At 38.0% G+C, this 14,792-nt stretch overlaps 1 non-coding gene across 1 annotated transcript; it reads left to right on the forward strand.

Annotated features, from left to right (window-relative positions):
• Nucleotides 1-8,362: 8,362 nt before the first annotated feature.
• Nucleotides 8,363-8,470, forward strand: LOC148562340 (small nucleolar RNA R71). The gene has a single exon (XR_015887799.1). It is a non-coding gene; the product is annotated as a small nucleolar RNA R71 (small nucleolar RNA).
• Nucleotides 8,471-14,792: the final 6,322 nt, after the last annotated feature.

The raw sequence follows: 14,792 nt of genomic DNA on the forward strand, positions 1-14,792 counted from the left end.
CTCCCTTTGCATTTCTCCTTGCCCTTGAAGTATAAGGCCAAGGGTTCCATCCATTGAGGATTGGGGTGGATAAGAGGGTTCATCATTTTGGAGAAAGGGTTCATGGTAGGAAGGTGGTTCATTATGATAAGGATGTGGTGGTGTATATCAAGATGGTTCTTGGGAGTTGGTGCACGAAATCGTGATCGTTCATTCCTTGGTAACAACGTTGAAAACTTAATACGCACGTTCATAATCTTAGTTCTTTGTCACAACTTCGCACAACTAACTAGCAAGTGCACTGGGTCGTCCAAGTAATAAACCTTACGTGAGTAAGGGTCGATCCCACGGAGATTGTCGGCTTGAAGCAAGCTATGGTCACCTTGTAAATCTCAGTCAGGCAGATTCAAATGGTTATAGAGTTTTAATAATTAAAAGATAAATAAAACGTAAAAAAAAGATAGAGATACTTATGTAATTGGTGCACGAAATTGTGATCATCAACAATGGCGCCAAAGGACTTGGAGCTCTTAAACGTGAATTACACTTTGTCACAATTCTGCACAACTAACCAGCAAGTGCACTGGGTCGTCCAAGTAATACCTTACGTGAGTAAGGGTCGATCCCACAGAGATTGTCGGCTTGAAGCAAGCTATGGTCACCTTGTAAATCTCAGTCAGGCGAATTCAGATGGTGATGGAGAATTGATAATTAAAAGATAAATAAAACATAAAATAAAGATAGAGATACTTATGTAATTCTTTGGTTGGAATTTTAGATAAGCGTATGAAGATGCTTTGTTCCTCCTGAACCTCTGCTTTCCTATTGTCTTCTTCCAATCATTCATACTCCTTTCCATGGCAAGCTTTATGTTGGGCATCACCGTTGTCAATGGCTACTTCCCGTCTTCTCAGTGAAAACATTCCAAATGCACTGTCACCGCACGGCTAATGATCTGTCGGTTCTCGATCATGTTGGAATAGGATCCATTGATCTTTTTGCGTCTGTCACACGCCCAACAATCACGAGTTTGAAGCTCGTCATAGTCATCCCTTCCCAGATTCTACTCAGAATACCACAGACAAGGTTTAGACGTTCCGGATCTCAAGAATGGCCGCCAATAATTCTAGCCTATACCACGAAGGTTCCAATCTTAGATTAGAAACCCAAGAGATACGCATTCAAGCCATTGCTAGTAGAACAGAGGTGGTTGTCAGGCACATGTTCATAGGTGAGAATGATGATGAGTGTCACGAATCATCACATTCATCAAGTTGAAGAACGAATGAATATCTTGGAGAAGAAATAGACTTGAGTTGAATAGAAAAACAATAGTACTTTGTATTAATTCATGAAGAACAGCAGAGCTCCACACCTTAATCTATGATGTGTAGAAACTCCACCGTTGAAAATACATAAGAACAAAAGGGTCTAGGCATGGCCGAATGGCCAGCCCCCAAACGTGTCTAAGATAGCATAAGACTTATCAAGGATATAAAATACAATAGTATAAGGTCCTATTTATAGAGAACTAGTAGCCTAGGGTTTACAGAAATCAGTAATTAATGCAGAAATCTTCTTCCGGGCCCACTTGGTGTGTGCTTGGGCTGAGCATTGAATCTTCCATGTGTAGAGACTTTTCTTGGAGTTAAATGCCAGCTTTTGTGCCAGTTTGGGCGTTTAACTCCAGCTTTTGTGCCAGTTTTAGAGTTAAACGCTAGAATTCTTGAGCTGACTTGGAACGCCTGTTTGGGCGATCAAATCTCGGGCAAAGTATGAACTATTATATATTTCTGGAAAGCCCAGGATGTCTACTTTCCAACGCAATCAAGAGCGTGCCAATTGGACTTCTTTAACTCCAGAAAATCCACTTTGAGTGCAGAGAGGTCAGAATCCAACAGCATCTGCAGTCCTTTTTCAGCCTTTGAATCAGATTTTTGCTCAGGTCCCTCAATTTCAGCCAGAAAATACCTGAACTCACAGAAAAATATACAAACTCATAGTAAAGTCTAGAAGAATGATTTTTATTTAAAAACTAATAAAAATATAATAAAAACTAATTAAAATATACTAAAAACATACTAAAAACAATGCCTAAAAGCGTATAAATTATCCGCTCATCAGTAATTCATTGGTGAGAATTTCAGATAAGCATATAGAGATGCTTAGTTCCTTCTGAATCTCCACTTTCCTACTGCTTTCATCCAATCCTTCATACTCCTTTCCATGGCAAGCTGTATGTTGGGCATCACCGTTGTCAATGGCTACATCTTGTCCTCTCAGTGAAAATAGTCCAAATACGCTGTCACCGCACGGCTAATCATCTGTCGGTTCTCGATCATGCTGGAATAGGATTCAGTAATCCTTTTGCGTCTGTCACTACGCCCAGCACTCGCAAGTTTGAAGCTCTTCACAGCCATCCCTTCCCAGATCCTACTCGGAATACCACAGACAAGGTTTAGACTTTCCGGATCTTAAGAATGGCCGCCAATAATTCTAGCCTATACCATGAAGACTCTAATATCTCGGACTCGGTCCCCTGTATTAGATATCTAAGAGATACTCATTCTAGCTTGCTTTCATGTAGAACGGAAGTGTTTGTCAGGCACGTGTTCATAAGTGAGAATGATGATGAGCGTCACATAATCATCACATCCATCATGTTCTTGTGTGCGAATGAATATCTTAGAGAAGAAATAGGCTTGAATTGAATAGAAAAACAATAGTACTTTGCATTACTTCATGAGGAACAACAGAGCTCCACACCTTAATCTATGGTGTGTAGAAACTCTACCGTTGAAAATACATAAGTGATAATAGTCTAGGCATGGCCGAATAGCCAGCCTCCGAGGTCTAGGGACTAAACGTCCAAAGATCGATATCTAACACAATAGTAAAAAGTTCTATTTATACTAAACTAGTTACTAGGGTTACAGAAATAAGTAAATGATGCAGAAATCCACTTCCGGGCCCACTTGGTGTGTGCTTGGGCTGAGCATTGAAGCTTTCACGTGTAGAGGTCTTCCTTGGAGTCGAACACTAGTTTATAACTTGTTTCTGGTGTTTAACTCTGCTTTGCAACCTGTTTCTGGCGTTTAACTCCAGAATAGGGCAAGAAGCTGGCATTGAATGCCAGTTTGTGTCATCTAAACTCGGGCAAAGTATGAACTATTATATATTGCTGGAAAGCTTTGGATGTCTACTTTCCAACACAATTGAGAGCGCACCATTTGGACTCGTGTAGCTCCAGAAAATCCACTTTGAGTACAGGGAGGTCAGAATCCAACAACATCTGCAGTCCTTCTTCAGCCTCTGAATCTGATATTTGCTCAAGTCCCTCTATTTCAGCCAGAAAGTACCTGAAATTACAGAAAAACACAGACTCATAGTAAAGTCCAGAAATGTGATTTTTATTTAAAAACTAATAAAAATATATTAAAAACTAATCAAATCATACTAAAAACTATGTAAAAACAATGCCAAAAAGGGTATAAATTATCCGCTCATCACAACACCAAACTTAAATTGTTGCTTGTCCCCAAGCAACTGAAAATCAAATAGGATAAAAAGAAGAGAATATACTATAAATTCTAAAATATCAATGAAACTTAGCTCCAATTAGATGAGCGGGACTAGTAGCTTTTTGCCTCTGAACAGTTTTGGCATCTCACTTTATCCCTTGAAGTTCAGAATGATTGGCATCTATAGGAACTCAGAATTCAGATAGTGTTATTAATTCTCCTAGTTCAGTATGTTGATTCTTGAACACAGTTACTTTATGAGTCTTGGCCGTGGCCCTAAGCACTTTGTTTTCCAGTATTACCACCGGATACATAAATGCCACAGACACATAACTAGGTGAACCTTTTCAGATTGTTACTCAGCTTTGCTAGAGTCCCCAATTAGAGGTGTCCAGGATTCTTAAGCACACTCTGTTTTTGCTTTGGACCTCGACTTTAACCGCTCAGTCTCAAGTTTTCACTTGACACCTTCACGCCACAAGCACATGGTTAGGGACAGCTTGGTTTAGCCGCTTAGGCCAGGATTTTATTCCTTTGGGCCCTCCTATCCACTGATGCTCAAAGCCTTGGATCCTTTTTATTACCCTTGCCTTTTAGTTTAAAGGGTTACTGGCTCTTTGCTCTTGCCTTTTGGTTTAAAGAGCTTTTGGCTTTTTCTGCTTGCTTTTTCTTTTTCTTTCTTTCATTTTTATTTTTTTTTTATTTTTTCACCAATTTTCTTTTCTTTTTTTTTTCCACAAGCTTTTGTATTCACTACTTTTTCTTGCTTCAAGAATCAATTTTATGATTTTTCAGATTATCAAATAACATTTCTCCTTTTCATCATTCTTTCAAGAGCCAACATATTTAACATTCATAAACAACAATATCAAAAGACATATGCACTGTTCAAGCATTCATTCAGAAAATAAAAAGTATTGTCACCACATCAAAATAATTAAACTAGTTTCAAGGATGAATTCAAAATCATGTACTTCTTGTTCTTTTGTAATTAAAGCATTTTTCATTTAAGAAAGGTGATGGATTCATAGGACATTCATAACTTTAAGGCATAGACACTTAAATACTAATGATCATGTAATAAGACACAAGCATAAACATAAAGCATAGTAAAAGAAAAATAGAGAAAAATAAATAGACAAAGAGATTAAGGAACGGGTCCACCTTAGTGAGGGTGGCGTCTTCTTCTTCTTGAAGAACCAATGGTGCTCTTGAGCTCATCTATGTCTCTTCCTTGTCTTTGTTGCTCCTCCCTCATAGCTCTTTGATCTTCTCTAATCTCATGGAGAATGATGGAGTGCTCTTGGTGTTCCATCCTTAGTTGTCCCATGTTTGAACTTAATTATCCTAGGGAGGTGTTGATTTGCTCCCAATAGTTTTGTGGAGGAAAGTGCATCCCTTGAGGTATCTCAGGGATTTCATGATGAAGAATTTTCTCATGCTCTAGTTGAGGTCCCTGATCTCTTGTTTGCTCCATCCTTTTGTTAGTGATCGGCTTGTCCTCATCAATGAGGACATCTTCCTCTATGTCAATTCCAGCAGAATTGCAGAGGTGGCAAATGAGGTGAGGAAAGGCTAACCTTGCCAAAGTGGAGGACTTGTCAGCCACCTTGTAGAGTTCTTGAGGTATGATCTCATGAACTTCCACTTCCTTCCCAATCATGATGCTATAGATCATGATGGCCCAGTCTACGGTAACTTCAGACCGGTTGCTAGTAGGAATAATTGAGCGTTGAATGAACTCTAACCATCCTCTAGCTACAGGCTTAAGGTCTGGTCTTCTCAATTGAACCGGTTTGCCTCTTGAGTCAACTTTCCATTGAGCTCCTTCCACACATATGTCCATGAGAACTTGGTCCAACCTTTGATCAAAGTTGACCCTTCTAGTGTAGGGGCGTATGTTTTCTTGCATCATTGGCAAGTTGAATGCCAACCTTACATTTTCCGGACTGAAATCTAAGTATTTCCCCCGAACCATGGTAAGCCAATTCATTGGATTCGGGTTCATACTTTGATCATGGTTCCTAGTGATCTATGCATTTGCATAGAACTCTTGAACCATTAAGATCCCAACTTGTTGAATAGGATTAGAGAGAACTTCCCATCCTCTTCTTCTAATCTCTTGTCAGATCTCCGAGTATTTGCTCTTTTTGAGCTTAAAAGGGACCTCAGGGATCACCTTTTTCTTGGCCTCAACTTCATAGAAGTGGTCTTGATGGACCTTTGAGATGAATCTCTCCATCTCCCATGACTCAGAGGTGGAAGCAATTGCCTTCCCTTTCCTCTTTCTTGAGGTTTCTCTGGACTTAGGTTCCATTAATGGTTATGGAAAAACAAAAAACAATGCTTTTACCACACCAAACTTAAAAGGTTTGCTCGTCCTCGAGCAAAAGAAGAAAGGAAGTAGTAGAAGAAGAAGAAAATGGAGGAGATGGAGGGAGAAGGTCTATTCGGCCAAGGGGGAGGAGTGGAGGTTGTAATGTGTGAAAATGGAGTAGTGTTGAGGGGTTTATATAGGGGTGGGGTGGAGGGTAGGTTTCGGCCATTAGGGTTGGGTTTGGGAGGGAAAAGAATTTGAATTTTGGAGGTAGGTGGGGTTTATGGGGAAGAGTGGATGGATGTGAGTGGTTAAGGGTATTTGGGGAAGAGGTATGGAGGTGATTGGTGAAGGGTATTTGGGGAAAAGAGTTATGAAAAGGTGTGAAGAGGAGAGAAGAAGAGGTGGGGTAGGTAGGAATCCTATGGGGTCCACAGATCCTGTGGGGTCAAGGACTTAGCATCCCTGCTCCAATTAGGCGTGCAAAACGCCCTTAGAGTGCATGTCTGGCATTAAACGCCAGCTTGCTGCCTGTTTTTGGCGTTAAACGCCCAAATGTAGCCTGTTTCTGGCATTTAACGCCAGGTTGATGCTTGTTTCTGGCGTTAAACACCAGCTTGGTGCTTGTTTCTAGCGTTAAACGCCAGACAGATGCTTGTTTCTGGCGTTTAAACGCCAGAATGCTCTTCCTCCAGGGTGTGCTGTTTTCAATGCTGTTTTTCATTCTATTTTTTATTTTTCAGTAGTTTTTGTGACTCCACATGATCATCAACCTAAAAAAACATAAAATAGCGATGGAAAATAGATATAATTAAATAACATTGGGTTGCCTCCCAACAAGCGCTTCTTTAATGTCAATAGCTTGACAGTGAGCTCTCATGGAGCCTCACAGATGTTCAGAGCAATGTTGGGACCTCCCAACATCAAACTTAAAGTTTGAATGTGGGGGTTCAACACCAAACTTAGAGTTTGACTGTGGGAGCTTTGGTTGACTCTGCAGTGAGAGAAGCTTTTCATGCTTCCTCTCCATAGTTACAGAAGGATAACCTTGAGTTTTAAATACAAGATAGTCCTCATTCAGTTGAAGGACCAACTCTTCTTTGTCCACATCAATCACAGCTTTTACTGTGGCTAGGAAGGGTCTTCCAAGGATGATAGATTCATCGTCATCCTTCCCAGTGTCTAGGATTATGAAATCAGCAGGGATGTAAAGGCCTTCAACCTTTACTAACACGTCCTCTACTAATCTATAGGTCTGTTTCATGGATTTGTCTGCCATCTCTAATGAGAACTTGGTAGCCTGTACCTCAAAGATTCCCAATTTCTCCATTACAGATAGTGGCATTAAGTTTATTCTTGACCCCAGGTCACACAGAGCCTTCTCAAAGGTCATGGTACCTATGTTACAGGGAATTAGGAATCTACCAGGATCCTGTTTCTTTTGAGGCAAAGTATGCTGAACCCAGATATTTAGTTCATTAATGAGCAATGGAGGCTCATCCTCCCAAGTCTCATTACCAAATAGCTTGGCATTCAGCTTCATGATTGCTCCTAAATACTGGGCAACTTGCCCTTGAACAATGTCTTCATCTTCTTCAGAAGATGAATAGTCATTAGAGCTCATGAATGGTAAAAGGAGGTTCAATAGAATCTCTATGGTCTCTAGATGAGCCTCAGATTCCTTTGGTTCCTCAAAGGAAAACTCCTTATTGGTCACTGAACGTCCCAGGTGGTCTTCTTCATTAGGATTCACGTCCTCCTCCTCCTCTTTGGGTTCGGCCACACCAAGTAAGGTTATGGCCTTGCACTCTCTTTTTAGATTCTCTTCTGTATTGCTTGGGAGAGTACTAGGAGGAGTTTCAGTGACTCTTTTACTCAGCTGGCCCACTTGTGCCTCCAAATTTCTTATGGAGGACCTTGTTTCATTCATGAAACTTAGAGTGGCCTTAGATAGATCAGAGACTATATTTGCTAAGCTAGATGGATTCTGCTCAGAATTCTCTGTCTGTTGTTGAGTGGATGATGGGAAAGGCTTGCTATTGCTAAACCTGTTTCGTCCACCATTATTAAAGCCTTGTTGAGGCTTTTGTTGATCCTTCCATGAGAAATTTGGATGATTTCTCCATGAGGGATTATAGGTGTTTCCATAGGGTTCACCCATGAAATTCACCTCTGCTATTGTAGGGTTCTCAGGATCATAAGCTTCTTCTTCAGAAGATGCCTCTTTAGTACTGTTGGATGCAGCTTGCAATCCATTCAGACTCTGAGAAATCATATTGACTTGCTGAGTCAATATTTTGTTCTGAGCCAGTATGGCATTCAGAGTATCAATTTCAAGAACTCCTTTCCTCTGAGGCATCCCATTACTCACAGGATTCCTTTCAGAAGTGTACATGAACTGGTTATTTGCAACCATGTCAATGAGTTCCTGAGCTTCTGCAGGCATTTTCTTTAGGTGAATGGATCTACCTGTAGAATGGTCCAATGACATCTTTGATAATTCAGACAGACCATCATAGAATATATCCAGGATGGTCCATTCTGAAAGCATGTCAGAAGGACACTTTTTGGTCAGTTGCTTGTATCTCTCCCAAGCTTCATAGGGGGATTCACCTTCTTTCTGTTTGAAGGTTTGAACATCCACTCTAAGCTTGCTAAGCTTTTGAGGAGGAAAGAACTTGGCTAAGAAAGCCGTGACCAGCTTATCCCAAGAGTTCAGACTATCTTTAGGTTGAGAGTCCAACCATATTCTAGCTCTATCTCTTACGGTAAACGGGAAAAGCATAAGCCTGTAGACCTTGGGATCAACCCCATTGGTCTTAACAGTATCACAGATTTGCAAGAATTCAGTTAAGAACTGAAAAAGATCTTCTGATGGAAGTCCATGAAACTTGCAATTCTGTTGCATCAGAGAAACTAAATGAGGCTTTAGCTCAAAATTGTTAGCTCCAATGGCAGGGATTGAGATGCTTCTTCCATGTAAGTTGGAATTTGGTGCAGTAAAGTCACCAAGCATCTTCCTTGCATTGTTATTATTTTTGGCCATTTCTCCTTCTTTTTCAAAAATTTCTGTCAGATTTTCTCCAGAGAGTTGTGCTTTAGCTCCCCTTAGCTTCCTCTTCAGAGTCCTTTCAGGTTCAGGATCAACTTCAACAAGAATGTTCTTATCCTTGTTCCTGCTCATATGAAAAAGAAGAGAACACAAAAGAAAATATGGAATCCTCTATGTCACAGTATAGAGATTCCTTTTATGAGTATAAGAATAGAAGAATGGGAGAAGGAAAAGATAAGAATTCGAACACAGAGGAGAATAGTGGGTTTGAATTTTTTAGTGAAAGAGAAGTATTAGTAGATAAATAAATAATTAGAAGGAGATGAGAGAGGGAAGAATTCAAAAATTAAACAAAATAAAATAAAAATATTTTTGTTTTTAATTTAAAATTAAAGTTAAAATTTGAAAATAAATTAAAAATGAAATTAAATTAAATTAAAATTTAAAACAATTAGTTAATTAAAAAGGAATTTTGAAAAAGAGGTTAGTGATTTTCGAAAATTAGAGAGAGAGAATTAGTTAGGTATTTTTGAAAAAGATAAGAATCAAACAAAAAGATAAGATTAATTGAAAAGGTTTTGAAAATCAATTTTGAAAAGATAAGAAGTTAGAAAAGATTTTGAAATTGATTTTAAAAAAAGATGTGATTGAAATTTATTTTGAAAAAGATTTGAAAAAGAAATTTAGAAAGATTTGATTTTGAAAATTAAAGTTGATTACTTGACTAACAAGAAACTAAAAAGATATGATTCTAGAGTTTAAAGATTGAACCTTTCTTATTAGGCAAGTAACAAACTAAAATTTTTTGAATCAATCACATTACTTGTCAGCATTGATTTTGGAAATATGAAATAGAAATAAGAAAAAGATTTTGAAAATAAATTTTGAAAATTTCAAAATTATGAAAGAAAAATTGAAAAAGATTTGATTTTTGAAAAAGATTTGAAAAAGATAGAATTTTTAAATTGAAAATTTGATTTGACTCATAAGAAACAATTAAATTTAAAAAACTTTTTGACTAAATCAAACCAAATTTTCAAAAATTTATGAGAGAATAAGGGAAAAATATTTTTTTGATTTTTGAATTTTTATTGAAGAAAGAGAAGAACAACAAAAAGACTCAAAACATGAAAATTATGAATCAAAACACATGATGCATGCAAGAACACTTTAAATGTCAAGATGAACACCAAGAATACTTTGAATGTCAATATGAACACCAAGAACTTATTTTTGAAAATTTTTAAGAAAAGAAAAACATGCAAGACACCAAACTTAGAAATTTTCAAACCTTAGACACTAACAATTTGAAAATGCATATGAAAAACAAGAAAAGACACAAAACATGAAATGCAAAGATCAAACAAAGAAAATCATCAAGAACAACTTGAAGATTATGAAGAACACCATGCATGAGTTTCGAAAATTTTAAGAAAAATTAAAAAGATGCAATTGACACCAAACTTAAAAATTGACACAAGACTCAAACAAGAAACATCAAATTTTTTATTTTTATGGTTTTATTAAAAAAAATTTTGGATTTTTTCAAAAATTAATTGGAAAAGAAAAATAAGGATTTCAAAATTTTTAATGAGAATTCCAGGAATCATGCAATGTTAGTCTAAAGCTCCGATCCAGGAATTAGACATGGCTTACTAGCCAGCCAAGCTTTCAGTGAAAGCTCCGGTCCAAAACACTAGACATGGCCAGTGGTCAGCCAAGCTTTAGCATACATAGTTCAAGCATGTGAAGAGGAAGCCTCAGTCCAAAAGAATTTAGACATGATTTTACAGCCAGCCAGGATTCAACATATCCCATGAAATTCTAGAATTCCTTCTTAAAAATTCTGAAGAACATAAATTAAATTTTTTTTTGAAATTTTTTTTTCAAAATAAAAAGAATAAAAACAAAAACTTAAAATTAAACTAAAATTACCTAATCTGAGCAACAAGATGAACCGTTAGTTGTCCAAACTCGAACAATCCCCGGCAACGGCGCCAAAAACTTGGTGCACGAAATCGTGATCGTTCATTCCCCGGCAACGACGCTAAAAACTTGGTGTACGAAATCGTGATCGTTCATTCCTTGGTAACAGCACTGAAAACTTAATACGCACGTTCATAATCTTAGTTCTTTGTCACAAGTTCGCACAACTAACCCGCAAGTGCACTGGGTCGTCCAAGTAATAAACCTTACGTGAGTAAGGGTCGATCCTACGGAGATTGTTGGCTTGAAGCAAGCTATGGTCACCTTGTAAATCTCAGTCAGGCAGATTCAAATGGTTATAGAGTTTTAATAATTAAAAGATAAATAAAACGTAAAATAAAGATAGAGATACTTATGTAATTCATGGGTGAGAATTTCAGATAAGCGTATAGAGATGCTTAGTTCCTTCTGAATCTCTGCTTTCCTACTGCTTTCATCCAATCCTTCATACTCCTTTCCATGGCAAGCTATATGTTGGGCATCACCGTTGTCAATGGCTACATCCCGTCCTCTCAGTGAAAATGGTCCAAATGCGCTGTCACCGCACGGCTAATCATCTGTCGGTTCTCGATCATGCTGGAATAGGATTCAGTAATCCTTTTGCGTCTGTCACTACGCCCAGCACTCACGAGTTTGAAGCTCGTCACAGCCATCCCTTCCTAGATCCTACTCGGAATACCACAGACAAGGTTTAGACTTTTCGGATCTAAAGAATGGCCGCCAATAATTCTAGCCTATACCACGAAGACTCTAATATCTCGGACTCGGTCCCCTGTATTAGATATCTAAGAGATACTCATTCTAGCTTGCTTTCATGTAGAACGGGAGTGTTTGTCAAGCACGCATTCATAAGTGAGAATGGTGATGAGCGTCACATAATCATCACATCCATCATGTTCTTGTGTGTAAATGAATATCTTAGAGAAGAAATAGGCTTGAATTGAATGGAAAAATAATAGTACTTTGCATTAATTCATGAGGAACAACAGAGCTCCACACCTTAATCTATGGTGTGTAGAAACTCTACCGTTGAAAATACATAAGTGATAATAGTCTAGGCATGGCCGAATGGCCAGCCTCCAAGGTCTAGGGACTAAACGTCCAAAGATTGATATCTAACACAATAGTAAAAAGTTCTATTTATACTAAACTAGTTACTAGGGTTACAGAAATAAGTAAATGATGCAGAAATCCACTTTCAGGCCCACTTGGTGTGTGCTTGGGCTGAGCATTGAAGCTTTCACGTGTAGAGGTCTTCCTTGGAGTTGAACGCCAGTTTATAACTTATTTCTGGCATTTAACTCTGCTTTGCAACCTGTTTCTGACGTTTAACTCCAGAATAGGGCAGAAAGCTGGCGTTGAATGCCAGTTTGTGTCATCTAAACTCGGACAAAGTATGGACTATTATATAGTGCTGGAAAACCCTGTATGTCTACTTTCCAACGCAATTGAGAGCGCGCCATTTGGACTCGTGTAGCTCTAGAAAATCCACTTTGAGTGCAGGGAGGTCAGAATCCAACAGCATCTGCAGTCCTTCTTCAACCTCTGAATCTGATTTTTGCTGAAGTCCCTCAATTTCAGCCAGAAAGTACCTGAAATCACAAAAAAACACACAGACTCATAGTAAAGTCCAAAAATGTGATTTTTATTTAAAAACTAATAAAAATATATTAAAACTAATCAAATCATACTAAAAACTATGTAAAAACAATGCCAAAAAGTGTATAAATTATCCGCTCATCAGGAGTATTGATATTGGAATGGTGGTTCCATGTATGGCTCATATGGTTCAAAACGTGGTTGGTATGGTGGATATGGATCAAGGTCATATGGAGGTGTTTGGTGAAAAGAGGCTTGTGAGTGTGGTAGATGGCTATGTTGAGGATATGGTTCGTAGGCATATGGTGGTGGTTCTTGAAAGTCACAAGGGGATTCATCATAGCCATTAGATTGATATGCATCATAGAATGGCTCTTGTTCATAGTGTATTGGTGGAGGTTGTTGCCAATAGGATTGATCATATGCATATGGCTCCTCCCACCTTTGATTGTCCAATCCTTGATACACATCCTCATTGAAGCTCTCATTTTCTACAACATAGTTAGAACCAAACTCATAGCCAAAGTGAGAATTCATAGTGGAAAGAGAAAATAGGAAACAAAAGCTAATAAGAAATAATGAAACAAAATCCTAAAACTAGCAAAAACTAACAAGCAATCCAAAGAATCAAGCTATTCACAATATTCACATATATACAATAACCAATAACACAACACCATTGCAATTTCCTGGCAACGGCGCCATTTTGATAAAGAGAAAAATTGATGGTATAGAATTTCACAAATGAAATCTCGTTGCAAGTATAGTTTCTAAACCAATAAATAATCCTTTCATACAAAAGTTTGGTTGTCACTAAGTACAAACCCCTAAAATTAATAACTGAAGTATTTAAACCTCGGGTCGTTCTCCCTAGGAATTGCAATAAAGTGTTCTTGTTATTGATTATGAGTTATGTTTGGGGTTTTGATAAGAGGCATGAAAGATAAATGGCAAGGAAGTAAACTAATGGCTAAAAAGGTCTTGCCCAGGGTTGGTGGTCAAGGATCTCTATCCCTATCACTAACCACAACATGAGAATTGGCAAGGATCAATCCCATTAAATCATCCTCTAACTAGTAAAGGAAAGTCAAATAAGCTACATCAATCCAAGTCCACAAGTTCTAACTCTCTACTAATTGAATTAATGAGAACTACAGTCAATGGCTCCCAATCATCAATTACTTGGACATTAGTAACTCAAGAGTTCCTAAGTTACCTTTCCAAGCCAAGAGCATAAAATTCTACTCTAACATCCTTCCAAGCATTTCATCAAATATTTGGAAGGCTGATAAACCACTATTTTAGGTTTTATATTGCGTTTAATTGAGTGGTTTTTATCAATTATTTACCTACTTATTCATATGATTTTCATGATTTTACAATTCCTTCCTAGTTGAGTTCTATGGTTGAAAACTTGCTTTCCAGAGATCTTTTATTTGTGTATTTTAATTCTCTTTTATCCCATTCGATGTCGTGATCCGTGTGTTAAGTGTTTCAGGCTTCATAGGGCAGGAATGGCTTAGAGAATGGAGAGGAAGCTTGCAAAAATAGAAGGAAGACAAGAAACTAAGAAGATGACCAGCGAACACTGACGTGAGCGCATGGCTCACGTGAGCGCGCAAAATGGAGAAATTGCAGCGACGCGAACGTGTGCCTGACGCAAACGCGTGGATTGGAGTCTGCACGAATGACGCGAATGCGTGGACGACGCGCTCGCGTGACAAAGAAAATCGCTGAATGACGCGAACGCATGGACGACGCGTGCGCGTGACATGCGCGATCTACAGAAATAATAGAATACACTGAGGGCGATTTTGGGCCGCGTTTTAACCTAGTTTTCGGCCCATAAACACAGAATAAAGCCAGAGAACATGCAGAGACTCAACACGCATCCATAGACATAAACACACATTCAGATATATTAATATTAGGATTACTTTTAGTTTTAGATCTGAATCTAGATTCGCCTTACATTCATAGTTTATGCTTTTGCCTTGGATTTTGGATGTTGAAGAGTCATCACCTCCGTTGAAGTTACTACTTTAGTTTGTTTCCTTGTCCCTTTACTCTTTCCAGTTGATCATTGACCCTATTCAGATAATTATGTTGCATTTTGGATTTATTAATATATAGAGTTACTTTTACTTTTAAATTAATTTTAATTTTCTATTTTATTTTAATTAATTTATTATGTCTTCTTATATTTTTATGAGTATTATATCCATGTCAATGGAGTAGTTTTTCTACTTGACATGGGGGTTGATTAAGAGGAGACACTTGAGTTGGAAGGCTTAAGTGTTGGTTAAATTGAACGTTGTTGGCTAGTTCTGTATTTACT

Source organism: Arachis ipaensis, chromosome B6 (assembly GCF_059453495.1).
Source record: "Arachis ipaensis isolate K30076 ecotype BB chromosome B6, ASM5945349v1, whole genome shotgun sequence".
NCBI lineage: Eukaryota > Viridiplantae > Streptophyta > Magnoliopsida > Fabales > Fabaceae > Arachis > Arachis ipaensis.